Raw genomic sequence first — 23,994 nt, forward strand, 5'->3', positions numbered from 1 at the left:
AGGTTCTGTGGGGTGAGTGGAATCTTCGTGAAAGTTCTACTAATGTTTCCTCCTTCTTTCTATCTATGACTTTCTTTTAGAGCAAGAAATGTTCCTTGAAGTTCAAGCACAGAGAGTGTGCCTTATGCAGCTGTCCACTCCCTATTCATATAGCAAAAGATTATGTCAGCTTTGTATCAGCAAAATGATATCGGAGGAGACCCCAGATTTTTCCCTAGGCCTTAGAACTTTAATAAGGGAAGAAATAGGCAAAGCATTGCAAGGTTCAGAGTCTGGGCATATTCCTCAAGAAACCCAGCTGGGTTCAGACTCTGAGCTATCGGTCGCTTCCTCCTCCGCCTTCTCTTCCTCTGATAGTGAGCCAGATAGACAGTGCTTCCCCCTGAAGGAGGTCGATGCCCTAGTAAAAGCCGTCCGATCTACAATGGGGATAGTGGACTCGAGGGTAGAGAAGTCAGCTGAGGATGTTATGTTTGGTGGTCTGGGGCTAAAGAAGAGAAGGGTCTTTCCAGTAAATTCAAAGGTGAAAGACCTCATTGATAAGGAGTGGAGAAAGCCTGACAAGAAGGGTAGTGTTCCTCCATCCTTTAAAAGGAAATATCCGTTTGAGGATGCTATGTGTTCCTCCTGGTTAAAAGCACCCAAGCTGGATGTTGCTGTTACCAAAGCAGCGAAAAGAACTTCCCTCCCGTTCGATGATATGGGTGCATTGAGAGATCCCCTAGACAGACGGGCTGATACTTTCCTGAAAGGGGCATGGGAGACAGCTGCGGGAGCACTGAGACCAACAGTAGCAGCTACCTGTACGTCCAGAGCCCTGATGGTGTGGCTTGAACAGCTAGACAGTCAGTTGAAGGATGGGACTTCTAGGAAAGACATTATTTCTTCCCTTCCACTGGTTCAGGGGGCGGCAGCTTTTCTTGCTGATGCATCTGTGGACTCGGTGAGGTTGGCAGCAAAGTCAGCAGCACTGTCAAATGCGGCTCGGCGAGCCTTGTGGATTAAAAGCTGGCCAGGGGATTTACAGACTAAGTCCAGACTGTGTACAATCCCGTGTGAAGGGGAATACCTCTTTGGTCAGACCATGGACGACTTATGGGAGAAAGCGGGGGACCCTAAGAAGGGGTTTCCATCAGTACCTCTACCCTCCTTTAAGAAATCGTTCCGGAAGAGGAAATTTTTCCGGAAGAGATATTTCAGGGAGCAAGACAAGTCTGACGAAAGGGGTCGAAAAGGTAGAGGTCTACTCTTTGGTCCGTCTCCAAAAATTGAGCAGGAGCCAGGGTATACACAATCAGCCCAGGTGGGAGGGAGATTGTCATTTTTTGTCCCAGCTTGGGAACAGATTTCTCATAGTAATTGGATTTTGAGCCTGATTAAGTATGGTCTTAAATTTCAATTTAAAGCATTGCCTCACAAAAGATTCATGGTTGTTCCCTCCAGTTCTTCCCCAGAACGCCAGGCTGCCCTCGTTTCGGAAGTACAAACCCTAATAAGAAAGCACGTCCTGATTGAGGTTCCGGAAGCTGAAAAGGGTCTTGGTTTCTACTCCCCGCTCTTCTTGATTCCGAAACCGGATGGAAGTTTCAGGACAATTATAAATCTGAAATCCCTGAATAATTTCCTTAAAATACACACCTTTAAAATGGAGTCTTTAAAATCCGTAATAAAGTTACTTTTTCCCCACTGCTATATGGTAGTGCTCGATCTCAAAGATGCGTATTACCATATCCCAATTCATAGTGATTACCAGAAATACTTGAGGCTGGCCATTGAAATAGACACTTCCAATACACTGCACTCCCCTTCGGTTTAGCTATAGCCCCACGGGTTTTTACTAAAGTAATGGCGGAAGTTATGGCCCATATAAGAGAAAGGGACATTCTAATTATCCCTTACCTGGATGATCTCCTGATAGTGGGGAATTCGTTGGTTCAGTGCGAGACCCACCTGCAGGAGACCATGTCGGTCTTAAAGAGTTTGGGGTGGTTTCTAAATTTAGAAAAGTCTAGACTATCTCCACTCAAGGTACAACAGTATCTGGGGGTCATATTAGATTCCAGGAAACAGCTATGTTGTCTTCCAGAAGAGAAAATTGATAGAATCCGGGAGTTGGTAGAACAATGTATACGTAAACCTTCTATGTCACTCCGTAAGGCCATGTCACTATTGGGAACCTTCACCTCCACTTTTCCTGCGGTTCGTTGGTCACAATTGCATTCAAGAGCCTTTTCAGTGGGATGTGTTGTACAATAACGCAGCTTTAGAGGGGCATCTAGACCGTAGGTTTACGCTAGGTCCTTGTGCCATATGGTCCCTTCGTTGGTGGTTACGACAAGACAATCTTGCTAAAGGGGTTCCCTGGGAATGTAGTCCAACTGCAGTCTTGTCCACTGATGCAAGTGCCACAGGTTGGGGAGCTCACTTTGAAGGGAAATTAGTGCAGGGAACCTGGTCAAGCAGTGAGCAACAGTTGTCATCAAATGTTAAGGAGCTTCTGGCGGTGCAGCATGCGTTCAACGAGTTCCTTGTATATTTACAGGAACAGCATGTCCGTGTACTCTCGGACAATCAAGTCACGGTAGCTTAGATAAACCACCAAGGGGGAACCCGCTCAAGAAACTTGATGAGGGTAGCGAACGCACTTCTGCTGAAAGCCGAAGATCACTGTCTCTCTCTTTCGGCTACTCATCTAAAAGGCAAGGAAAACATCACAGCGGATTTCCTCAGCCGTACTTCTGTAAAAGAGGGAGAGTGGTCCCTAAATATACAAATATTCTCCAGAATCGTAGAATTGTGGGGCCTTCCGACTGTGGACTTATTCGCAACAAGAGCCAATCGGAAAGTGGAAAATTTTTGTTCCTTAGACCCCAGAGAAGGACCCCTGGCAGTGGACGCCTTCATGGTTCCCTGGAGATTTCCTCTGGCATATGCCTTCCCTCCCATGATCCTGCTCCCAGCGGTGATAAGATCAGGGCAGACCGGGCCAGAGTGATACTCATATGTCCCTTTTGGCCCAAAAGACCGTGGTTCCCTTGTCTCCGGAAGATGTCCATATCAGATCCCTGGGTTCTTCCGGAGATTCCGGACCTCCTCACTCAAGGGCCACTTTCCCATCCTCCAACCCCGAGTCTAAATATGACGGCGTGGAATTTGAGAGGGTGTTATTGACCAACAAAGGATTCCCCGCAAATGTAGTGAATACTATCCTGGCTAGCAGAAAACCTGTTACCACCCGTATTTATGCCAGGACCTGGAGGAAGTTTCTGTCCTTTGCAGATGTTAAGGTGGAGGAGGAGCCCCCTATTGGGAAAATTCTGGAATTTCTGCAGCGAGGCTTAGAATTAGGTCTCACTACTAGTACCTTGAAAGTACAGGTGTCGGCGTTGGGAGCTTTATTTTCTTCCAATATTGCAGATAACTATTGGATAGCCCGTTTTTTAAAAGCTTCCTTTAGGTGTAGACCCATTACCAAGGTAAAGATGTCTTCCTGGGATTTGAATTTTGTCTTAGATGCCTTGACCAGTCCTCCTTTTGAGCCACTAGATTTAGTCTCCCCCAAAATTATTTTCCTAAAGACGGTCCTGTTAGTAGCCCTAACTTCAGCCAGGAGAGTCAGTGACCTACAGGCCCTTTCAATATGCCCTCCATTTACGCAAATTCTGGACGATAGGATTATATTAAAACCTGATCCAGCCTTTCTTCCTAAAGTGGCCACTCTATTCCATAGAACCTAGGAAATAGTTCTCCCAACTTTTTGCTTTCCGCCCAAAAATCAAAAAGAGGAGAGACTTCACACTTTAGACGTTAGGAGGTGCGTACTAAGGTACTTAGAAGTATCACGTGGCTTTAGAAAGGATAAGTCCCTATTTATTTGCTATCAGGGGGCTAGGAAGGGTTGTAAGGCCTCAAATACTACAATCGCTAGATGGATCAAGGAGGCCATTTCCCTCGCATACTCCTCAGGGGATAAAGAGATACTGGAGGGATTGAGGGCGCATTCTACCAGAGCGGTATCAACCTCCTGGGCGGAGAAGACAGGGCTTTCCATTGAGGAAATTTGTAAGGCTGCCACTTGGTCTTCTCCCTCTACTTTCTATAGGCACTATAGATTGGATCTGGGTGGCTCTGCAGATCTCACTTTCGGGAGAAGGGTACTTCAAGCTGTGGTCCCTCCCTAATTTCCTTCGTCTCTGAAATTCTCTCACGTGGTGCTGTCATGGGAGACCGAATAAAGCCTTAGTTACTTACCGGTAACGGGATTTTTCGGAGCCCATGACAGCACCTTTATATTCCCTCCCTTCACTGGTGTTGTGCACTCCCGTAGAGTTGATTTCTTTTTGTGCACCCTTGCGGGAAATTGATGAAAAGTGATGTACTTAATGTGATTATGTTTTGTTATAACTAACCTTGGCGGTACTCTCATGCTCTGTTAACTAAACTGAGGCGGGAAGAGAGGGCCGCCCTTTTTAACCTGTAGGTTTCCTGTCCTTGATGGGCGGATCCTCTCTCTCACGTGGTGCTGTCATGGGCTCCGAAAAATCCCGTTACCGGTAAGTAACTAAGGCTTTTGTGTAAATTGGAGGGGATATGTGTGGAACCTGGCATGGTTTTGGAGACTATAGATGTGGAGGCACTGTACTCCTCCATCCTACATCAGCAGGGTTTGAAAGCAGTTAATCGCTATTTGAGCACCAGGGGGCGACAGTATGAGAGACATAACCAGTTCGTGATGAAAGCACTGGAATTTTGCCTGACCAAAAATGTATTTTTATTCAATAATGAGTACTTCCACCAGCTCAGGGGCACCGCGATAGGCAGCCCGTGTGCACCATCGTATGTCAACCTGCTCCTGGGCTGGTGGTCTCTTTGTCATCTGGAAGGGCACTGTGGAGACGTTCGGGGATTTTGTCAAGAAACTCAATGTCTACAATATTGGGTTACATTCTACGTATGAGGTGAATTCATCTACCCTGGCTTTTTTGGACATTAAAATTGAGATCAATTCCAAGGGTGAAATTATCACTAAGACCCATAGGAAAGAAACAGCCACAAATTCCCTCCTGAGGTGGGAGAACAACCATCCGGCCCCCCTCAGGAGGGGAATCCCTAAGGTACAATATTTAAGAATGCGCCAGAATTGCTCTACCTTGCGGTCCTTCAAGGAGCAGGCAGATGACCTCAAGATAAGGTTTAAAGACAGAGGTTACCCCGAAAGAGTCTTGAGGGTGGCATACAATGAGGCCTTAAAGAGAGATCGGAGACCCCTTTTGATCCCAAAACAAAAACCTGATCAAAGTGTAACTACACAATTCGTCATGAGATATTGCAATAGAGCGGAGGAGATTAGATCAATCCTCCAAAGGCATTGGTCATTATTAAAGATGGACACAGACATAGAGAATGAGATCACACCTTACCCACAAATCACATACTGAAAAGGTAAATCTATGAGGGATAGGCTAGTGCATAGCCACTATCAGCTGAGAACCGCCCCGACTTGGTTGGCTAGAGGATTCAAACGGTGTTTCACATGTGGGGGATGTAAGATGTGTGAATCGATCCAGTCAGGCTGAGTTCAAAAGCAATGTTACTGGTACCACGTACTCCATCCGGCACTTCATAAATTGTCGCACTAAGGGCGTCATCTATAAGGGCACATGTGAGTGCGGGGTGGAGTACGTTGAAAAAACAAGAAGAGAATTTCGTAAGCAAGTGGGGAAACATATACGAGATATAAGGAATAAAAGAGATACACAGGTCGCTAATCACATCAACCTACGGCATCAAGGGGATGTAAGGAAGAACCTATTTATGGGGATCGAGAAAATCACACCTCCTGTGAGAGGAGGTAGCTGGGATAGGTCGATTTTACAGAGGGAGACCCATTGGATTTTCAACCTCAGAATGGTATACCCGAATGGCCTGAATGGGCAAATGTTCGTAACTCTTTTCTTTGAAATAGAGGTGTAATAGGGACATGTAGTCAGGGACAGCCGCCAATGAGTGGGGGTGCCATTGCGCAGGACAGGGTGCCAACCTCCGCCTTAAGTAGGTGTGCAGATAGAGAGGGATACTCTAGAGATCTTTTCCACCCATTCTTTGGGTTTTCGTTGGTGTTCCCTGGTTCCCTCATGCAAATTATATCATGCGTTCCTCCACTACTACCCTTCTTCCTGTTTGATCACCCTGGCATTTTTTTGACACACACATCTTCTCTACATGACGTGTTTAAGTGAATTGGATTATGTCATTATTAAAGAGTGAAAATACATTTTTGGTAAGGAATGCTTTTTTTGAGACCATTGGTTTTTATTAAAAATTAGTTGCTGAAGGAATACCTGCACTACCCCTAGGGATGGGGCAGGACATATGAATTACCTGTCTAACAAGAATAGGCCTATAGGATCCTAGTCTAATGGTTAAGATCTGTGTTATGGCCTCCCCACAAGCATAAGAATTGTGGTGATGGGCATGGAGAGGTGGTGTGACCTTTCCCCTCCTGTCATTATCTGGAATGGAGCTTCAGGCTAGTTTGCAGGCTGGTGTTTGTAGCACAGCCGGCGGAAGTGGTAATATGCGTTCCACTGTGGCGGCTTGCGTTCCACAGGCCAGATGTGCGCTCCGGAAACCGGATATGCGGTCCAAAGACCGGAAATGCGCCATCCGCCGGAGGCGGGGTTTCGACAGAGTGCACAATAAAAGAACAAGGAAGCCAGTAAGTGATACTGCAACAGCCAGGAAAGTTGGCAGATGACTTGCAAAGGCCCCCATGAGGACACAAGCAGGTTCACAACTGCCCTGATGATTCTACATTTGTGATGAAACGCGTTGGGAGATCCTGTGGGAGGTCACACACCCAGGGTTGGCAGGAGGCATAAGGATTAGTGTTGAGTGAGTATGTTCTATTTACCCTTTCGCCGAGTATGCTCGGGCCGAGCTCCGAGTATTTATAGCTGCTTGGTGATAAGGTTAAATCGCTCCTGTGTGCATGATTTGCGACTGTTTGACAGTTTTATTACATGTGAGGAATGTCTATTTCTTACACATTCCTCACATGTAATAAAGCTGTCAAACAGTCGCAAATCATGCACACGGGAGCGATTCAAGCATATCACCGAGCAGCTATAAATACTCGGAGCTCGGCCCGAGCATACTCGGATAAACATACTCGCTCAACACTAATAAGGATCTGAGTGCAAGCCGGAAGGAACTAAATCTTGGGTGAGACCGTTCCTTTACTGTGATAAAGCAGTGGTCTGAGTGCAGAAATAAATGTATGCACTCCATGCTATATATGATCAAGAACAGGGTTTCAGTGGGATGGAGTAGAAAAGATGCTCCACCACTTGAGTACTGCCTACGAGATTTCTAGAATACGTGTATATAGTACTACATAATACACAGCTATGATTTGAGATAGTCTCTGTATGTATAGGCACCATAGTAGATGGGTTTGATTGTCCCCTAGTGCAACGTTTAACGGTGCTGCTGTACATGTCTAAGCGGTGTTGGTTTATACTGACCACTATCACTGTCTCTGTATATATACCATTGTGAAGAGCAGTGTGAGACGGATTTGGTGGCAAGTGGTATTTTTGGGCACAATAAAACCCTGCCGTTGATACGCTGCTAAGAATGAGTTAATGACAATGCAGTAATGGATTCCATTTACCAAGTGTAAACTAACTAATTTGTGTTGCTCCATTAAAGAAAGTGACAGCATTCTGCTATTTCTGGGTGGAAGAGCAACTGTATTTTTTCCGCTTAAATTTACACACCTATCTGATAAAGGTCTGACTTTTGAGATAGCTTTTGGACCATAGCAAAGGTGGTGTGTAATATATGTTTGGCTTGTTCGTCCACACGTAGTGGTGTTTTACTGTATTTTCTTAATAGTTTTTAAAGATTCTAAGTAAAAGTTATATTTTAGTTATCCGTATTTTTGCTACATATAGCTTGAAAATATATCCGGAGGATTATCATTCCCTTACATGTGGCTATCTGATGTATTACTTCTCATCAAGTTTTGTTAAGTAAATAATAATTTATTTTTGGACTTTGGTCTCTCTCATTCATCTCCAAACCATCTGGTCCGGTTCCGCCAAGTAAAACGGCAGCAGGCGGTCTGCAGAATAGGGAAATCCGCCAAATGTATGTGTGTATATACACTACTCACAAAAAGTTAGGGATATTTGGCTTTCTGGAAAACGTAAAAACTTCACGCTACTGTGAGATTTCATCATGAAAGTAGGGCACTTAAGTAGAAGCATGCAATGGTAATTTTCTCATCTCAAACAATTTATTGAAACAAAAGCCAACAACAGTGGTTTGTCTCCATGAGTATGTCTCCTTGAGTAACCTGCAGAAATATGCCAGATATCCAGACATGTAATCTCACAATTTATATTCTTCAATATTGCCATCACCCTTGATCTGACAACCATCTGTTTCAATTGCAGGAACGTTTCAATGTGCAATACTCTACATATCCATTTATCTCCATTCAAAACTGTTTATACGGCCTCTCTCTCCTATTTATCCCCCCTGTTTTTGTGAATCGTCTCCTTGTGGCTCCTCCCTCCTACTCACACGTGGCCTATTCCATGTGCTTTGGAAGCTGTATAAATTGAGACATACAGGTCTGTGTGACCGTGGTCTATCTCCATGAGTATGTCTCCTTGAGTAACCTGCAGAAATATGCCAGAATTGGACCAGAAGTGACGAGAAGGTACGAGTAACCACCTATTAACTGTACTTGCTTCTCTATTCTCCCTTACACTTTCACCATGCTTACATATGCCTTTACAGTTTTTGTTCCATTAATCCTCACTCTTCTCCGCTATCCCCAGACCCCAGTACCCTCTAACCAGATAATCATATCTCCTTCCCTATTACTTCCCCACCTGACCTCATCTGCCAACCTGCTCCTCAACTTCAGATCTGTCCTACTCAAACATAAAACAAGCCGGCGACTCTCCTTCTCTCACCTTCTCTCCCTCTCTGCTTTCTACAATGCCACTCTCGCATTTGCTATTGACTCGGTTGCCCCTCTTGTGTATGGCAGAGTGCAACGAATCGATAGACAACCTTTGCACAATAACCTCACCAAAAAGTTTCGGCAAGCATCCAGGGTTGCAGAGCGGCGTTGGAAGAAAACACATTCGCAAGATGACTTCACTGCATTCAAACAAGCAACACTCAAATTCAAATCAGCCCTCACCTCTGTCAAACAGGCCTTCTTCACAACCCTCATTTCTTCCTTATCCGACAACCCCAAACAGTTATTCAAAACTTTTAACTCCCTCCTCCGACCTCCGCTGCCCCCTCTGACCTCCCTCATCACTGCTGAGGCGTTCGCCACACACTTCAAAAACAATATTGACCAAACAAGGCAAGCCTTCACGGTCTGACCACCATAACCCTTTGTTTTCCAGACCATTGTCCTTTCCCCATAACCTCCCTCTCCAACATCACTGAAAGAGAGCTTACTCACCTCCTCTCCAAATTACACCTCACCACTTGTGCACTTGACCCCATCCCATCTCACCTCCTCCCCAACGTCACTCTCACACTCATCCCATCTCTAACCCATCTCTTCAATCTATCACTAACTTCTGGAACCTTCCCCTCTGCTTTCAAACATGCCACAATCACGCCTATCCTCAAAAAGCCATCCCTCAACTCAACCGCTTTGTCCAGCTATCGCCCCATATCGCTGCTCCCATTTGCATTCAAACTCCTTGAGCAACATGTTCACGCTGAACTTTCCTCCCATTTCTCATCTAACTCTTTCTTCGACAACCAACAATCTGGTTCCATCCCTACCATTCCACCGAAACTACCCTTACCAAAATTACTAATGACTTACTTACAGCCAAAGCTAACAGACTATTCTCCATACTCCTTCTTCTAGACCTGTCCTCTGCCTTCGACATAGTTGACCACTGCCTCCTACTATAGATTCTTTCTTCCTTTGGTTGCCCTATCCTGGATCTCCTCATACCTTTCTAACCACACTTTTAGTGTTTCCCACTCCCACACTACTTCCTCATCCTGTCCTCTCTCTGTTGGAGTCCCTCAAGGCTCTGTTCTAGGACCCCTACTCTTCTCCATCTATATCCTTGGCGAGGGACAGCTCATAAAGTCCCATGGTTTCCAGTACCACCTGTACGCTGATGACACCCAGATCTACCTCTCTGGCCCAGATGTCACCTCTCTGCTGTCCAGAATTCCAGCATTTCAATCAGCCATTTCCTCCTTCTTCTCCTCTTGCTTCCTCAAACTCAATGTGGACAAATCTGGACTCCTCATCTTTCCTTTCCTTTCGTTGTGAAGGAAAAACGGAGAGTGGTGGTCATGGGGGATTCCCTGTTAAGAGGAACAGAGGCCGCTATCTGCAGACCAGACATAACCTCAAGAGAAATGTGCTGTCTTCCAGGAGCAAAAATTAAAGATGTGTCTGACAGGATATCAAGACTCTTCAGACCTACAGATCACTACCCATTCCTGCTAATACATGTGGGGACAAATGACACCGCAAGAAAGGACCTGGAAACCATCTGCAGTGACTTTGAAGACTTAGGCAAGAAAGTGAAAGAATTGGGAGCGCAGGTGGTCTTCTCATCCATCCTCCCATGGCCATGGAACAATGAGGTGGAATAAGATTCTACAGGTGAACAACTGGCTACGTCGATGGTGCCGTAAACAAGGATTTGGATTTCTGGATCACTGAATGAATTACCTATACGATGGACTACTTGCTAGAGATGGAGTGCACCTTACGAAGACTGGAAAACATGTATTTGGAAGTCGCCTTGCTACACTCATCAGAAGAGCTTTAAACTAGAACAATGTGGGAAGGGAAGCAAAAGGCCAGAAAAAGCCATACAGCTGACAAATACTATTGAGATCTCTGCTACTGGAAGTGGAAATGAAGAACAAAGACAAAACAATTTAAATAATAAAAATATGGGAGGAAGAGAAACCAATCACAAACTAAATGTTTTTATACAAATGCACAAAGCATGGGCAACAAACAAGGAGAATTGGAACTACTAATGCAGGAAAAGGAATATGATGTCATTGGAATCACTGAAACTTGGTAGGACGATACACATGATTGGAATAAAAGGCTAAAAGGATACAACTTATTTGCAAGAAACAGACTTGATAAACGAGGAGGAGGTGTTGCATTGTATGTTAGAAAAGCGTATATCTGCACAGAGATTGAAGCTTCAGAGACTGGGAGTTCTGTGGAAACTGTTTGGGTAAGAATACAAGGAGAGAACAACGGAAAGGACACCATTGTAGGCATTTACTACAGGCCACCTGGGCAAGCTGAAGATATGGATGAACTCTTTATGTATCAAATGACCAAGTTCTCCAAAAAATATGACGTAGTGGTCATGGGAGATTTCAACTATCCAGACATTTGTTGGGAATCTCTCTCAAGTAAAACTAACAGGTCAAGCAAATTCTTATCCTCTCTTGCTGACAACTTTATCTTCCAAAAGGTAGGGGAGAAAACAAGGGGATCTGCTACTTTGGATCTAATCCTTATAAACAGGGAGGAAATGGTTGAGGAGGTAAAAGTGGCTGGGACCCTAGGAGGCAGCGACCATGCTATTATAGAATTTTGGATAACTAGAGGAGGAAGACACGTGAAGACTCAAACTTCAAGGTTAGATTTTAGAAAGGCAGATTTTAAGAGACTCAGAAAGAGAATAGGAGGGATCCAATGGCTGGATGTCCTTAAGGACAAAAATGTCCAGGAAGGATGGGAAATTTTTAAAAATGAGATTCTCAAAGCACAATCGTTAACAATCCCGAAAAGTAGAAAGAATGGGAAGCATTTAAGGAAACCAGGATGGATGAACACAGAACTTAAACACATGCTAAAAAGAAAGAAAGAAATGTTTATTAAATGGAAAGAGGGAGGCATATCTAAAAAAGATTATAATGCAGTCTGCAGATCCTGCAGGGCACGTATCAGGTTAGCTAAAGCTGACAATGAATTAAGGCTTGCAAGAGATGTCAAAAGCAATAGAAAAGGATTTTGGGGGTATGTCAAAAGTAAAAGAAAAGTCAAAGATGCTATAGGATTTTTACAGGATGAAAATGGAGAAATGGTAAGAGAGGATGTTGAGAAGGCCGAACTTTTTAATTCCTATTTTGCATCTGTTTTCTCTCAGAAAGAAAATGTAACATCAACTGATCTTCACTGTCCTTTTAAAGGAATAGAGGAATCCAAGTTATCTATAAACAGAAAGATTGTGAGGGAATATTTAGCTAACATAAATGAGTTCAAGTCTCCAGGTCCAGATGAATTACACCCCAGAGTACTGAAGGAGATCGTAGAAGAAATTTTAGAACCACTCTCCATAATCTTTGAAAATTCTTGGAGAACAGGAGAAGTCCCAGAAGACTGGAGAAGAGCAAATGTTGTTCCTATCTTCAAAAAGGGGAAGAAGGTGGACCCAGGGAACTATAGGCCGGTGAGTCTGACTTCTATACTAGGAAAGATCTTTGAACAAATTATTAAACAACATGTATGTAAGTACATGGATAAGAATGAAGTGATTAACCAGAGTCAGCATGGGTTTGTAACTAACAAGTCATGTCAGACTAACTTAATTTCCTTCTATGACAGAATCACTGACTGGGTGGATCAGGAAAATGCTGTAGATATAGTATATCTTGACTTCAGCAAAGCATTTGACAAAGTATCTCACACCATCCTTATTGAAAAAATAACCAAGTATGCAATGGACCAGGCAACTGTTAGGTGGATTCATAACTGGCTTAGTGATCGGACTCAAAGGGTGGTTGTAAATGGCTTCACATCCAGCTGGATGAATGTCTCAAGTGGGGTACCACAGGGCTCCGTCCTGGGACCTGTATTGTTCAACATCTTTATCAATGATTTAGATGAAGGAATTGAGGGTAAACTGATTAAATTTGCTGATGACACAAAGCTAGGAGGGATAGCTAATACTAGAGAAGAGAGAGAGAGGATTCAAAAAGACCTAAATAAACTGGAGCAGTGGGCAGCAACCAACAGAATGGTTTTTAACAGGGAAAAATGCAAAGTACTACATCTGGGCAATAAAAATGAAAAAAGCATATACAGAATGGGAGGAATAGAGCTAAGCAACAGTACATGTGAAAAAGACTTAGGTATACTAATAGATCATAGACTGAACATGAGTCAACAGTGTGATGCAGCAGCAAAAAAGGCAAATACAATTCTGGGATGTATTAACAGAAGCATACAGTCTAGATCACGTGAAGTCATTATCGGTCTTTACTCCTCTTTGGTCAGACCTCATCTGGAATACTGTGTACAGTTTTGGGCACCACATTTTAAAAAAGACATAGACAAACTGGAGCAAGTTCAGAGAAGAGCGACCAGAATGGTGACTGGTCTGCAAACCATGTCCTATGAGGAACGGTTGCAGGATTTGGGAATGTTTAGCTTGCAAAAAAGAAGACTGAGAGGAGACTTAATAGCTGTCTACAAATATGTCAAGGGCTGTCACATTGTAGAAGGATCATCTTTATTCTCATTTGCACAAGGAAAGACTAGAAGCAATGGGATGAAACTAAATGGGAGGAGACACAGATTAGATATTAGAAAAAACTTTTTGACAGTTAGGGTGATTAATGAGTGGAACAGGCTGCCACGAGAGGTGGTGAGTTCCCCTTCAATGGACGTCTTCAAACAGAGGCTGGACAGACATCTGTCTGAGATGATCTAGTGAATCCTGCTTTGAGCAGGTGGTTGGACCAGATGACCCAGGAGGTCCCTTCCAACTCTACCATTCTATGATTCTATGATTCTATGATTCCTCCATTTTGCGTATCTTCCTCACCTGACCTTTCTATAACAATAAACGACATCACACTTTCCCCTGTACCGGCAATCCGCTGCCTCAGAGTAACCCTTGACTCTGTCCTGTCCTTTAAACCCCACATCCAAGCCTTTGCCACCTCCTGTCGCCTCCAGCTCAAAAATATTTCCAGAATCCGTCCTTTCCTCACCCGTCAATCTACTAAACTGCTTGTGCATGCCCTCATCAGCTCCCACCTCGACTACTGCAACATCCTCCTTTGTGGCCTACCTGGTAACACACTCGTACCTCTCCAGTCTGTCCTTAACTCTGCTGCCCTACTAGTTCATCTCTCGCCTCGCTACTCCTCTGCTACCTCCCTTTGCAAATCTCTTCACAGAATTGAGTGATTCCATAATTTTTTCCCTCTGCTTGGTGTGAAAAAAAATACTCTTACTCAGTACCACATTTTTAATCTTGATTTCTTTTAGTGTTTCTTAAAGCCCTAAAGTTGCCATTTGAAATGACTTTAGTTTGTGCCATTTCTGTGATCTGCTTTTTTTCAACAACATTAAACAACTGAATGAACATCCTCCGAGCCCGGTGATTCCATAATTTTTGCCAGGGGTGGTATATACAGCACCATGGAATCAATGGTGCTATATAAATAAATAATAATAACAGTGGTGAGTGCTGTTCACAAGTTTAATTGTTGTCTGCTGAGGCATGATATGCCATTCTTCTTGAAGGGCGGCCCACAGGTCATTAAGGTTCTGGGGTACAGAATTACAATCCTCTACACAGCGACTCGGTTGATCCCACAGGTTTTCTATAAGATTCAGAAAAACCTACAAGAAGCAAAATGAACAAAAACCCTACTATAAATAAATAAAAAGCAAGTGCATTTAAATAAAATAGGGTTCTTAGTAACACTGTTTTTGATCAACAATAGTATAAAAGCTATCCACCAGCGACAGACACCTTCTGTCTGCCCTTATTCACTCTGAGGTAAACTTTGACTCATGGTAAGGTTTTTAATATTAGACAGTGTAGATCTATCCCAAACGGGTTCACCTTGTCGATGGTGGGATGAAGATGAAATTAGGCCTATGTTGTTTGTGCAGAGGCACAATGACTGGATTAATGAGGTTATTCAAGAAGTAGGGGCTTGTCACTGTACCATTCACAAAGTGTAGGGTAGTTCTGTATTGACTAGACACACCTGCCCACACTGTAACAAAACCATCACTGGCTACAACAGTCGCTGATGCATAGCACTCTCTTTGACGTCTCCAACATCATTGGCAGCCATCATTTCTGCTCAGTTTCAATAGAGTTTAATCAATGGACAGCACTGCAGCCCACTGTCCAGTGTAGATGCTACCTGGCCCATGCAAGTTGATGACGCCTGTGCCTGGTTGTATGGTCAGGTACCCTAGCAGACCACACTGATGTAAACTGTTTCAAATGGTCTGACAGAACACTTGGGTTCCTCTCACCTCCCTTAAATGTGCCTGCAGTTGTGTGGCATTCATCATCCAGTTCTGAAAGGCATTGTTCACAATGAAACAGTCATTAGTGTGGGATGTGGCCAAAGGACGTCCATTTCTCTGCCTTTCTGTAACTTTTCCAGTCTCTCTGCATCTCTATTGCAACCTGCTGATGATGACACTATGTGACAATCAAAGCTCAGTGGCCACTTTCATCTGAAAACATCCTGCTTCAATTCTAACCCCAAAATTTATTGGGCGATTCATGGATCAAACACTTGTTGGGGTAATTTTGGTCAGCCGACCACTCCTGGGAACATTCACTACTGTTCCATGTTTTTGCTATTTGTGGATAATGGCTCTCACCATGGTTCGCTGGAGTGTGAAAGCTTTAGAAATGTCTTTATAACCTTTTCCAGACTGATAGATGTAAATTACTTTGTTTCTCATTTGTTCCTGAATTTCTTTGGATCACAGCATGATGTCTAGCTTTTGAGGATCTTTTAGTCTACTTCACTTTGTCAGGCAGGTCCTATTTAAGTGATTCCTTGATTGAGAACAGGTGTGGCAGTAATCAGGCCTGTGTGTGGCTAGGGAAATTGAACTTTGCTTCCCAAAGATGTGATAAACCACAGTTAATTTATGTTTTAATGGTGGGGGTTGGGGGTGCAATCACTTTTTCACACAGGGCTCTGTAGCTTTGGATTTCTTTTTCCCTTAATAATAAAGCCCTTCATTTAAAAACTGCATTTTGTGTTTACTTGTGTTATCTTTGTCTAATATTTAAATTTGTTTTGTGATCTGAAACATTTAAGTGTGAAAGACATGTGAAAGAATAAGAAATCAGGAAAAGGGGCGAACACTTTTTCACACCACCTTTAGTTTTATTAGTAGATGTAAAGAAGGAATCTAAATACTGTACAATAATCTCCTCATATGTTTCCCTTATTATTCCCAGTAATTGTATTATTACCCAGGATTTTTATGATGTTACATCGGCTCATCTTCTTCTCATTCAGGTCTCTACAATATCAGATCCTCTCAGTGAAGATCTTCTATATAAGAGAATTTTCCTGATTTACCCATCAAGGATGGATATGGACAGAGACAAGATGGTGGAGAGGATATTACACCTCACCCTAGAGATCCTCTTCCGGCTTACTGGAGAGGTGAGAGATTCTGATGACATCACATTACATCATTCTTATCTATGGGAATAACAGATGGACAGAACTGGAGAGGTGAGGACTCTGGAAATGTCTGTAGTGAGATTTATTACTGTGTCTCTCCATAACCAGGATTACACAGTAGTGAAGAAGACCTCTAGTGAGCGCTGTCAGGACCCTGTGTCTGAGGGATGGGGAAGACCCCCGAGCCCAATCACGGAGCTTCCACCTCACCCCCTGATACATGAGGACATCAATGACCAGAAGATCCTAGAACTCACCTACAAGATGATTGAGCTGCTGACTGGAGAGGTAACACTGCTGGGACATTATACAGTAACGCTATGAAGGAATCAGGGGGATGACGGTATCATTGTATGTGTCAGGTTCCTATAAGGTGTCAGGATGTCGCCGTCTATTTCTCCATGGAGGAGTGGGAGTATTTAGAAGGACACAAAGAGCTGTACAAGGACATCATGATGGAGGTTCCCCAGCCCCTCACATCACCAGGTAATAGACAGGACTAAATACACACGGCCTATAATTATCTGTATGTAAAGAATGAATTCAGTCCCTGTATGTGTTTCCACCAGATCTATCCAGTAAGAGGACAACACCAGAGAGATGTCCCCGTCCTCTTCTTCCACAGGACTGTAAACAAGAAGACCCCAATGTTCCTCAGGATCATCAGGTAGATGGAGAGAAGGTGTCATGAGATCTCCCCTATGATGTGTAGACGGCTGTGAAGGTCTTGTATTCAGTCTTGTTTTATCCACCAGTATTATATGTTTTATACTTGTGTAATGAGGACGGTGGAGATGGCAGGATTAGAGCTGATCATAGATGGGACTTCTCCATCTGTCTGTGACTTTTACAATATTTGTTTCAGGGTGAAGTTCTGACCCATATTAATACTGCAGAGACATATGTAAGGGGTGATGAGCGGTGTAAAGAGGAGATTCCTACATATGACTACCCAGGTGAGTAGTAACCACTAAATGCAGAGAAGTCACAGATTCTTCTCAGTCACCGGCTGTGGCTGCTTTATCGGTGATGTAGTCCAGCCGTTCCACTATCATGTGACTACCATTTTGCCTCTAGACCACAACATTCTTCTCCACCCAAAACTGTTCAAATGACTTTGAACATTGAAAGCCCTTTTCTATATAACTTACAACCTGGAGGATCCACCTACCTAAATTAGAAGATGCTGACCGTTACCGGCTCAAGTCTGTAAACTACAAACTAAAATGACAGCGTATGTAGAATGTGCTGACAAATTAGAAAATCACTTGAAAAAAACTAATATGATTGGTCTGTAAGAGAAGGTGGAGGGTAATGATGCTGTTGGCTTCCTAGAACCCTGATATCTTATTGGATAAATCTACCTTCTCTCCCTTCTGTGATGCTGAATGTGCTCATATGGTCCCTACAAAACTTCACTTTTATGATCGACAACATTAAATGTGCAGTGAGGGCCAAGTGTGAATTTTTCTAATTTTTCAATTTCTTTTAAAACCAACTAACTTCAAACAGGATTGCGATAAACGACATAAAAACATTACACCTGTGCCATGATATATCTCTAAGCTGTGCGTGGCTGTTGGCTGTAATATACATTTATTCACGCCTGCAGGAGATGTGTTGGCTCCAGCCCTGGTTTCATGGATTTACTCCGTCATAAATTCCATTATGTTTTCAATCCTAAGGAATTCAGATTACTGCACAATCTCTCCTGAAATGGGGGCACTAATACTTTCTCTATTCTTCTGGTCAGGACTCATAGTAGCTCCAATGGTCCACCATAAATGAGTGCAACTCATGGGGTCGGCCTGCCTCATGTATGTGAGTCTAACTCCCTGGTAGTCTTTTAAAAAAAAATATCTCCATTGTCTCTTCCAAATGCCCGAGGTCTAAATTTAAGACACCTCATCTCTGCACTATTATAAAAAGTTCTCTTTAAATGTCTAATATTTCTTCTTATAACTCATCTGATAGAAAATATTGTCCCTTACAATAGTTTAGATTGAGAAGAGCCATCGAGCCCCATACTCTAATTACCCCAGAGAGGTTTCACCACTAGGTACTCACTACTTACTGATGGAGACTGTTGAGTTTTATAATTTCTGGAGATGTGTTATTGTATGTACTCAGTTTTTCCCATTACCCTTTATCCCTTCTACATGGATCTGGACTTACTTAGAAACCCCTAGACTTGGGCCACAGTGTTACCTGCTGTTCTGTGGTGTGAGATGGCAAGAAGAATAGTCAGGTAGCCGGGTCAGAACCAGGAGGGCAGAGAAAATACAAAATCAGAAGACACAACAGTAGTCAGTAAGAGTAGTCAGCAAAAAGGCCAGGGTCACAATGGGAAAAAAATAAACAAGCCAGGAGCTGAGCACAGAGGACTGAACTAGAGGAGAACAAGGCTGTATCTGGCAGCTTCCGGCAATTTATTTTGAGCTTTAGTAGGGTGCCGTGCTTTCCAATTGACCCAAGTAGGGAGCAGATTACTCCAGCTGGACAGCACACACACCAATACTGCCAGACTGGATGGTACTACTGGTCGCATGCACCCTAATCTTAGTGGCTGGACAGAGCCTGCACCACCCAGAGCTTCTGGTTCCGATGTCTCCTCCATTACCAGTGCCACCTGCACAATGAATAAGGTGGCGCTTGGTGACAGCAGCAGAAGTTGCAGGAGCTGAGTCCAGAGAAGATGGGAGACACTATTTTCATAATATGAGAAAATGGCAGAAAACCCGAACAGTAGAAATCCCCATAATGTGACTCTATTTTGGAAATTATACCCCACAGTGAATTAATCTCTAGGAATAGTGACTATTTGGACTCCGCCAACACTTTCCAGAAATTAGCACACAGTGGATGATGGAGTGTGAAAATTGCAAATATAACATTTTATTACCCAACACATAGTGTCCAGATTGTGCTCCAGGAGACACACACCATCAATTAAGTGGGTTCTTCTCACTATAGTAATGCCAAATACATGGATGCTAAATGTGGTTTGGGCGCACTGCAAGGCTCAGAAGTGAGGGGGAGATCTGACTTTGGTAGAGCGGATATTGCTGGATTGGTTTATGGAAGCCATGTTGCTTTTCAAGAGTCTTTGAGCCACTAATAATGTGGAAACCTTTGACAGATGATGGACCTGAGTGGGGACTTGTTTTTTTGCTGAATGAATAGAAGTTTTTATTGATATTATTTTCGCCTACATAACATTGTTTGTTCATTCTGTCTCCCAAATATGGAATAAAAAGCCACCAAACAGTTGGACACCACGCTCTACTGGTTCATCCTATGATGTTTTCTATTAGACTGTGTACTGTCATTGTCTTGGTCAGTAATTAATTTTTTTACATAACTTGCGATTTTTACATACATTTTAAGTAGAAATTTCAAAAATAAAAAATTTGAGGATATTTTATTCAAAAATAATAATTGGTTTTCTTCTTGGCAGATGACTGTACCAGGAGATCAGAGGGACAGCTGACATCTTCAATTTTTAAATCAGATGATCTTGAGATCCCACAGGATACAATTGAAGTGAATGCCATTACTCCAGATATACCATCATCCCTTCACAGCAAAGATCTGTCATCTGATCCTATGAAACAGGCCCTGTCTTCTGATTCATTACCGACTACTAATGAAAATGAAAGTCACAAAATAAGCACTAAAAAACAAACTGCTCCTAAAGCAAAGAAGCCATTTTCATGTTCAGAATATGGAAATAGTTTTCCACACAAAAAGTCTTTTCTTATACATCAAAAAATTAACACAGCGGAGAATAGATTTTCTTATTCCAAGTGCTTGAAATATTTTAACCAGAAATCAGATCTTGTTAGTTACCAGAGAACTCACACATTGGAGAAGCCATTTTCCTGTTTAGAATGTGGGAAATGTTTTAACAAGAAATGGAATCTTGTTAATCACCAAAGAACTCACACAGGGTTGAAGCCTTTTTCATGTTCAAAATGTGGGAAATGTTTTATCCGGAAAGCGCATCTTGATAGCCACCAGACAACCCACACAGGGGAGAAGCCTTTTTCATGCTCAGAATGTGGGAAACGTTGTAACCAGAAATCAGATTTGGTTAAGCACCAGAGAACTCACACAGGGGAGAAGCCTTTTTCATGTTCAGAATGTGGAAAATGTTTTGCAGATAAATCAAGCCTTACCAGACATCAGAGAACTCACACTGGAGAAAAGCCTTTTTCGTGTTCAAGCTGTGGGAAATCTTTTAACCGTAAAGAGCATCTTGATAGTCACCAGAGAACTCACACGGGATAAGTTTTCTTTTCCTGTTCAGAATATGGAAAATGTTTTGTGAAGAAATCATCTTTTCTTAGTCACCAAACAGTTCATACAGGGGAGAAGCCTTTTTCATGTTCTTAATGTGGGAAATATATTTCACAGAAATCAGCTGTTAATAAACCTCAGAAAAGTCACACAGGGAAGAAGCCTTATTCATGTTCAGAATGTTGGAAGTCTTTTAACCGAAAATTGTATCGTCATAAAGGGGTTGTCCACTACAAGGACAACCCCTTGTCATTCCTCATGTTTGGCCTTGTTAATATGAAAACACTCATATGCTCCTCCTATGTCGGCAATGTTCCAGCGGTATTGGGACTCAAGTTCCTAAGGCTCACATGAGCTTGTTACATCTCACGAGCACTGGTCCTAATCAGTGCCAGCTTCACTGTCTCTGCCTTCGGATGTATTGAACAACAACCAGAAGCCAGGGCTGCGGCTGCTGTTTGACTTCTTTTTAATGTTTGATTTGTCCGAAGTTGGGGAAAGTGACATCAGCGCAGGGCTCACATGACTTAACAAGCTCACATGAACCCTGGGAACGCAAGCGCCGACACCGCTGGAACCGCACCAGCATAAGAGGTTTGCATAATTGTTTTTAATTTAACAGAACCAAACCTGAGGAATGAGAAGGGGTTGTCCAAGTAATGGACATCCCTTTTAAACATCAAAAATATCAAAAATCCCACACAGAGAGAAGTCGTTATCATACCTAGAGTGTGAAAAATAAATTATTGGAAAATTGTATTTTGTTGACCATCAAAAATAATTCAGACGGAGAGAAACTATATATGTTATTGACAAATTGTACAAAAACATATAACAGACAGTTGTATAATCAAATGAGAAAGTGAAATTACTTTGGAACTTACTGTATTTTTTGGACTATAAGACACTTTTATCAAGAAAAAATCTTGCTAAAAAGTGAGTGCATCTTATAGACTGGAGGCTGCTTCCCGTGACAGAGGAGAACAATGAGACAGTGTCAGAGGCATAGCTAGGGGTTCAGCTCAGGGGGGGCGAAACATCTGAGTGGGCTCTAACCAGGTAATCGTGGGTACAACTATGGTGGTGCCCTCTGATCGTGGGTATAGAGAATCCTCAGGAGATGAACGCTTTGAAAATGAATCTCTACACCAACACTGATAGTATCACCATATGGTGACCATTTCGTGGTAGATACCAGTGCTGCAGAACATACAAATAATCACAGTACAGTTATACTGTATATAGTAACTTACAGCTGAAGTTCTTTCTGGTGGAGTCATTCATTTTCCCATCTTTTCCATCTGGCCCAGACCAACATGGCAACTTCTCCAGTCAACATTCGTCTGCAGATATTACAACGAAAACACATTTCACTTCTAAGAGACGTGAATACATTTGAGCACAAGGAGTAGGGAGCCGGCGGCGAGTCGCTTGCTGTGCAGCCCCGGCTTAACTATATCGGAGTGCACAGTGCTCCAATATACCTAAGCATAGAGTAGCTTTGGGTGGGCATCCCATGGTGGGCCCCCCTAAGCACGGGGCCCAGGGCGACAACACCCTCTGCCCCTTCCCGGTAGCTACGCTACTGGACAGTGTCCTTCCTGATCACTAATAGAACTGCTCTCGATCTTCCACACCAAACTTATCTAACTGATGGGTGCAGAGCAGGAGAAGAAGGTACCAATCCACCTCAGCCAGTGCACAGCGTGCCCTCGAACACGATACTCCTGATGCCTGACGTCATATGCCCTGCTGGTGCTACCAGGCTACCCAATCATTGACAGCTACTTTCACCACTGCCTACTTACATACCATTCCTCTATGGTCTTATTCCCTATTAGGGATACCAGTATTACAGCCAGATTAAATGATGACTTAACCTAGTATTGCGATTTTGAAAAAGACCCAGGCTCGGGTCGAAACATTGGAAAATAACATTTTTGTTATACCAGTTACTGTGGTGAATTGTTTTTGAAGCTCTCTGGCTGACTGTCTCTTTCTCTCTGGATGTCTCTCTCTGGCTCTCTCTCTCTGGCTAGCTGTCTCGCTCTCTCATTGGATCTCTGTCTCTGGCTCTCTCTGGCTGGCTGTCTCGCTCTCTCTGGCTGTCTGTCTCTCTTTCTGGCTGGCTGTCTCTTTCTCTCTGGCTGGCTCTCTCTCTCTGGCTGTATGTCTCTCTCTCTCTGGCTGTCTCTCTCTCTGGCTGTCTCTCTCTGGCTGGCTGTCTCGCTCTCTCATTGGATCTCTGGCTCTCTCTGGCTGTCTGTCTCTGGCTGGCTGTCTCTCTCTCTCTGTCTCTCTCTCTCTCTGGCTGTATGTCTCTCTCTGGCTGTATGTCTCTCTCTCTCTGGCTGGCTGTCTCTCTCTCTCTCTCTCTGGATGACTGTCTCTCTCTCTGGCTGGCTCTCTTTGGCTAGCTGTCTCGCTCTCTCATTGGATCTCTCTCTCTGTCTCGCTCTCTGGCTGGCTGTCTCTCTCTCTCTGGCTGTCTGTCTCTCTCTCTCTCTGGCTGGCTGTCTCTCTCTCTCTCTCTGGCTGGCTGTCTCTCTCTCTCTCTCTGGCTGGCTGTCTCTCTCTCTCTCTCTGGCTGTCTGTCTCTATTATCAGGAACATACTTGTGCTTCGGGGCAGCCCGGGGGCAGGTCTTTTCTTGCTGATCTGGCCTAGAGCATAAGTTAAGACCCGCCTACAGTCCAGCCCCAGAGCACGAGCATATCATTAAAAGGGGTTTTCTCAGGAATTAAAGTTAATTTTAATCAATACATCTTGGAATAATAATAATTTCCACAATTGGATGTGTTTAAATAAAATGTTCCTGTGCTGAGATAATCTTATAAATGTGTCCCTGCTGTGTACTGTGTAATGGCTGTGTCTGACCGTACAGGAACATGGTCTGATCATACTACAGCTCCTGGACTGGGGAGGAAGCAAAAGAGGATACAGACATTACAGCAGGGGATCACAGCTGATTCTGTTTGTGAGGTAAAACATTTCCCTGCCTGTTGTCAAACAAAGTTTTACTTCAAAGAAAGAATCATTTGTGATCCTCTGCTGTAATGTCTGTATAGTCCTCACCCCCCTCCGCCCCAGAAATGTGGTATGACCAGACTATGTTCCTGCACGGTCAGACACAGCCATTACACAGTACACAGCAGGGGACATTTATAAGATTATCTCAGCACA

At 43.4% G+C, this 23,994-nt stretch overlaps 1 pseudogene; it reads left to right on the forward strand.

The window, feature by feature from the left end:
• LOC141197627 (uncharacterized) overlaps positions 1 to 23,994 on the forward strand; it is a 188,091-nt pseudogene that overhangs the window by 14,371 nt on the left and 149,726 nt on the right.

Source organism: Phyllobates terribilis, unplaced genomic scaffold, assembly GCF_046119375.1.
Source record: "Phyllobates terribilis strain yellow unplaced genomic scaffold, ASM4611937v1 Scaffold_85__1_contigs__length_6476398, whole genome shotgun sequence".
NCBI classification, from domain to species: Eukaryota; Metazoa; Chordata; class Amphibia; order Anura; family Dendrobatidae; genus Phyllobates; species Phyllobates terribilis.